This window comes from Glycine max, chromosome 7, assembly GCF_000004515.6.
Source record: "Glycine max cultivar Williams 82 chromosome 7, Glycine_max_v4.0, whole genome shotgun sequence".
NCBI lineage: Eukaryota > Viridiplantae > Streptophyta > Magnoliopsida > Fabales > Fabaceae > Glycine > Glycine max.
The window spans coordinates 10,079,151-10,085,150 of NC_038243.2; the positions used below are offsets into that span (position 1 = coordinate 10,079,151).

Here is a 6,000-nt window from a genome sequence, read left to right on the forward strand (position 1 = left end):
TTTGTATCTCTTCGTTCATTACTAATGATATTAGTTAACTTTGCTTTTGTAAAAAAAAAAAAAAAGCATATCATTAACATTCTGTTCTGTTCGATAATATTAGAGCATTATATCTTCATTCTCCCACATATGCTGTTCAAATATATATATTATTGATACTGATTATTTATCGACTTTTATTGATGGTTAATTTTCCTTGAAAATTCTGATTAAAGAGAACTCTATTCTTAATCATTTTTTTCATCCACAAATTTTAAATTCAATATCTTACTTAAGGGAACTAAATCCAATATTAATTGGATCAACAACTTGTTTGGTAGAAAGTAAATAGAATATAATACTAATTCTCACTAAATAGTTTTTTGTCCTTCCCTCCCATGAGATTTTCAATTACTTTTATTTTTATTTTTTTAAAAGGCTTACTTTTTTTGTTACCGTTAAAAGTTAAAAGTTAGAAATTGAAAATCTCATATAATACATCCTTAGATAGCAATGAAAAATTTTAAGTGTAATTATTAGACGAAAAATTAGTTTCATAGATGACTTAGATGATCAAAGTTTATAGAGATACCTCTAGTTCTTATTAGGGAATCAAAGGTCCTGATTATGGTGGTTTTTTAAAAAATTGAAAATAAATGACTATTATTTTATTCTTTAGATCCATTAGTTTATTTAATTTTTTATTCATAAGAAACGAAAATAGAAAATTTATAATAATTTATATCTTGCTCGACCACCTGAGTAAATCCTCTTGATTATTTAGTTTAAGAAAACATTTTGAAAATTTGTGTGATGCAGATAAATTTAATTTGCATACACTATCAGTGTATGATATTTTTATTTGAATATATAATGGAAAATCATTTTATATATCACCATTTCATAGCAATGAATAAAATAACATAATAAAATAATTAAATTTTGTTAAATATTTATGTAAAAATGTCTTATACAGTATATATTAATTAATCTATTAAAAGATGTCTATACTATTAGTAGTATTTGTTCTTTGGAATTGAACCAATGACAAAAAGAAAAGACTAGAAAAAATAAACTACAAATAAGATAGTCGTGGTCCATTGGTTTAGGTAGAGAATGTGTTGAGGAAATACAGTTTTATCTTATCCAAAAATTATGAGATAAACAATACTTTTGAACTACACAAATAGTTTTAAAAGTTTTTTTTATGAATTATTATATGAACACATTTGTGGAGCACAGATTAAAGTAAAATTTTACAATATTTCACGAATAATAAAAAATATTTATTTTTGAATTTTTCAAACAAAATGTAATTAGTCTTATATACTTTATACTATTTATTTATTATTTTTCTTTCACCTCTCTATATACACACACAATGTATGAAATATGAATAGTGCATCCCTTGATTGCAAAACAATAGTAAATTAACACAATATTTTCTCTATCAAGCAAATGGTGTGTCATAGCTAGCAAGTAAACGACGTCCCTTGATTGTAAATTTGCATAAGCCATGATAATGCATGTGAAAGTTGACTATGTCATGTTCTACATTTCCTTAACACCATTACACAAATTATCTGATTAGAACAAGATTGAACCAAGATTACAGCAGCAATCAAACAAGAAAACGAAGAAAATAAAAAACAAAAACGTAGTGAAATCCATAGAATAAAACATTAATAAAAAAACGACAGCAGAAGCAACATATCAAGTAATAGGAGCTGAGTAAACTCCCCAAGCTAGAGAGCAAAGGAGGTGAGGAATTCATATAAAAACAGTATTATAGTGAAGGGTAAGTGAAGCTATGCTGGTAAAGAATCATGAATTTAAATTTTTATTTAGGGTAATAAAATAGTATTATGGGAAGTTTTAAATTTTTTTATCCAAATAGTATTTCATGATAAGGGGTCTTAAATCTTTATATATTAGATGACCCAAAAATGAAAAATTAATTATACAGTTTTGGTGGAATCGATCCATGTTTACAGAAAATATCTTATGTTGCAGCCATAGTTATAGCAGCATTATCAAACAGAAGAACACTGAAGCTATCAACAGAAAGGCAAAGTACAAAAATAACCAGAAAAAGATATTAGTAGAGTCTTATTCACCAAATCAATGCCCTGAAGAAAAACAATGCCAAACTATAAAGAAACTTACTATACTCCAAGTCTTGCATGAACAAGTTAGGAAAACCAAGTCAGAATCAACACTCTATGGTGTATTTGAAGCTATTAAAAAGAAGCATGTAAATTAAAAAAAAAAAATTGTAGTACAGGATTCTAGTAATCACAAACTTCTTAGGCGACTAAATGTCTCAGAGGACACTTTTATCTTTTCTGAGTTACAAAATAAAGATGCCAATGAATTCCAGACAAAAATTTAAGGAAGCTTCCCCTGGTTTATCATGTCCTCCAACCACATAATCGCTTCATATTGCAGACCTAAGGAGTAAAGACCCTCAATGAGTGAATTGTAACTTTTGGTACAAGGCCAGTATGACTTAATTGACATTTTCTCCAGGAGTTGGCTTGCCTCAAGATACCTTCTCTCACCGCAAAGCATTTTCAGCAAAATGTCATAAGTATCTATGTCGCCTGTGCAACCAACCTTGCTAGACACCTTGTTCAAGCTCTTGAGTACGAGGCTGTGGAATTTCCAACATTGCAAAGGTTTTTCAAGAGAACATTGTACACTTTAGCAATTGGTAGACAATTGACTTTCACCATGTTCTCCTCAATTACCTTGATTGCTTCATCCACTTTATTAACCTTGAACAATGCAGCTACTTTTGCTTCAAAGACAGTATGTGTTGGTTTAAAGCCTCTACTTTCTTGCATTTCAACGATGACCTTATCAGCTTCATCTATCTTACCCTCACTGTACAGATCAATAGCCATGGTATTACAACTAGCCAAACTAGGAACTGAGCCCTTGATCAAAGCTTCATGAATCATGCGTTTAGCGCTTTCTATATCTTTACCATCCGAATTCTGGCCAAGATCAAGTCGGTTATAGCATCGCTTCGGAGCCTTCAGTCCTTTCCTCAAAATTTTACCCAGGACTTCCTCAGTTTCTTCAAATTTTTCAGCATCACATAAAGCATCCAAAAGAGTTCTATAGATGACAATATCCTCACCATTTCCTTTCTGTGAGATCCTCCAAAAAATCGAATACAAAAAATGGGTGGCCTCATGTAACCTCCTGTCTTGGCACAATCCCTTCATCAAAATTGCATAACTGTCCTTGTTAGGGTAGCAACTCTGATAATCCATCTCTTGGAATAATTGCAGTGCCAAATCGGAGCGATTCTTTTGACAAGGAGCATACATAAGCAAGTTCAATGCTCAAACCTGAGACCTCACTTCCCAACCACAAGAGCTCTCAACAAAAAGCAGGTGTGCCATTTCAAGCCGATTCTCCTTCACCATTATCTGCAACATGGCGTTGAAGGATTCTATCCAATTCACACAGTTAAACCGATGAATACTCTTATAAAGAGAGATTGCTTCATCCACCAGCTCGGCATTCGCATACGTCTTGATAACAGACACAAACATAATCGTTGCATTCACATGAATCATCTCTCATCTGCTCAATCACATCCCTCATCTCAGAGAGTCTCCCTAATGTTCTAAGGATGTTGATCATGGTGGCATAAATAGGATCATTGTGGAAGTAATTGGGGTATCTGGATTTGGCTTCATTGAAAATGTTAAGAGCCTTTAATGGATTCTTTGGGTTTTTATGATCTGAGAGAGGTAGGTTGGTGTCAACACTCTTGGCCATCTTATGGTCATGGAACTTAGAACACAAAATACTAGCTAATCTGAAACTATTCTCTCTCTCTCTCTCAATATGCTTAAAACACTTCAACTTGAAATAGATAACTTCTTCTTATGCAAACACACATAAAATTACCATCCAGAATTAAAAAATCAGTTAGATACCAAAAAAAAACTGATTAAGCTTAACATCAATGAAACTGGATTCTGATAAATAGGGGGAAAATGAAAAAAAATGTGACTTTTTTTCAAATAAAAAGAAGAAAGACCTCAAAGTGGTGTTTGAATTTGAGCAAGGTTTCGTCTTTTGCCTTCAATTTGGAAACTTGAGCAACAAATGATTGGTGAAGCTGAAGGAGTAACAGACGGCTGAAGAAGAAGGCAATGGGTCAATTGGATCAGTTAGAGTTATCAATATGGGCCACCTCTCGTGGGCTTAGCCCAAAAGTGCACCTTCACTACCAATTTTTACTTACACTCTCCTTCGGCACTTATATTCTACACCTCCCTAATCGCATCCTGCACCTCCCATATTTAAAAAAACCCAACCTACCCCTAACCCTTGTATCTTCTTTTTTTTCCCCTTCTTTATCCCGCAGACCCTTCCATTCCTTCTTCTCTTCTTTCCATAGCACACCTGTTTTCCAGTGCTAAAGGCTCCAACTACGCCAAAGGTTCCAACTGAATTGTTCTTCCAACTACGATAGAGGTTCCATTGCTTTCCTCTTCCAACTCTCCATGTCAGGTACATTTTAGCACACTGCACCTCCCTTGTTTTTTAGTTTCTAGAATGACCTTTCCAAAAAAAGGATTCCAGAACACCTATTATGAAAGTAACACCTTTTCTAGAAAGCCTGCTCTAGAATATTTTTCTTCTATATAGGCGAACACCTTTCCGAAAGCCAAAATTCCTTTCTGAAGAACTTGTTCTGGAGTGCAAGTGCTTCTTTTGGAGGGGGATTTCCATAAGCCAAATATTTCTTTCCAGAACACCCTTTTCCAGAATATCATTCTTGACATTTGTTTATGGAATGAACGTTCCAAAACACCTTTTTCTGGAAGCATACTTGTTCCAAAAAAGCCTGTTCTGAAATGTACTTTTTGCTTCTGAAAAGGCCTTTTCCGAAACATCTTTTCGTGCTTATGGAAATGCTATTCTAGAAACATTTTTTGGTTACAGAATGGTCATTTCGAAAGCAAATTTGAATTTTTTATTTTGCAGTTTTATTCATTTTTTTATTTTATAGTTTTAGTTTTAGTTTGTATAGAGGATGATTACTTCAACAAGATGTCTGATGAAGTTGACATGGATATGGATGATACCGTTAAAAATGAAGATTGTAGCAAAATCTTTACAACTATGAAGGTAATAATATCATCATTATAATTAATAGGTAGTTTATTTAATTGTTGATGTATTTAATACTTGGAAGGTGAACTTTGACAAAAAGAATGGTGTATGTTGTTTATGTAGGTTTTTGATACTCGAGATGAATTATTGAAATGGGTTCGGAAGGTTGTGTTTGAGTTAGGTTTTGTTGTTGTCATTTTAAGGTCAAACACAGGAAAATAACCTGGAAGGAAGACATTTTTCATCTTGGGTTGTGAGAGGGGTGGCAAATATAGACATAAAAAAAGATGCAAAGGCGGTCACTAGGACTAGAAAATGTGATTGCTCTTTTAGGTTGAAAGGAAGACCACTAAAGACTAGTGAAGGATGGGTACATAGGGTTCTGTGTGGGTCACATAATCATGATATTGCCAAGACATTGATCGGCCATCCATATGTTGGTTGACTAACTCGTGATGAAAAGACAATGCTTACCAATATGACAAAGAGTATGGTGAAGCCTAAAAATATTCTTCTGACATTAAAAGAACACAATGACAAAAATATCACCACCATCATATAAGTGTATACTGCCAGAACTACATATTGAAGATCTCTTAGAGGCCCCAGATCATAAATGCAACACTTACTGTATTTGTTAAATCGTGATATGTATATTCATTGACATGTAACAAATGATGAAGTTGTGCATAACATATTTTTGGACACATCTTGATGCGGTAAAATTGTTAAATGCATTTAACATAGTGTTTTTCATGGATTGTACATACAAAACCAACAAGTATAAGCTACCTTTGTGTGAGCACTTTAAAGATTCAGAGACCTTTTTCGTAGGCATGATGAATTGGCAAAAGTGATTGTCACGGACATAAATTTGGC

At 33.0% G+C, this 6,000-nt stretch overlaps 1 pseudogene; it reads right to left on the bottom strand.

Annotated features, from left to right (window-relative positions):
• Positions 1-2,063: 2,063 nt before the first annotated feature.
• Positions 2,064-4,123, bottom strand: LOC100793286 (pentatricopeptide repeat-containing protein At1g05600-like; annotated as a pseudogene).
• Positions 4,124-6,000: the final 1,877 nt, after the last annotated feature.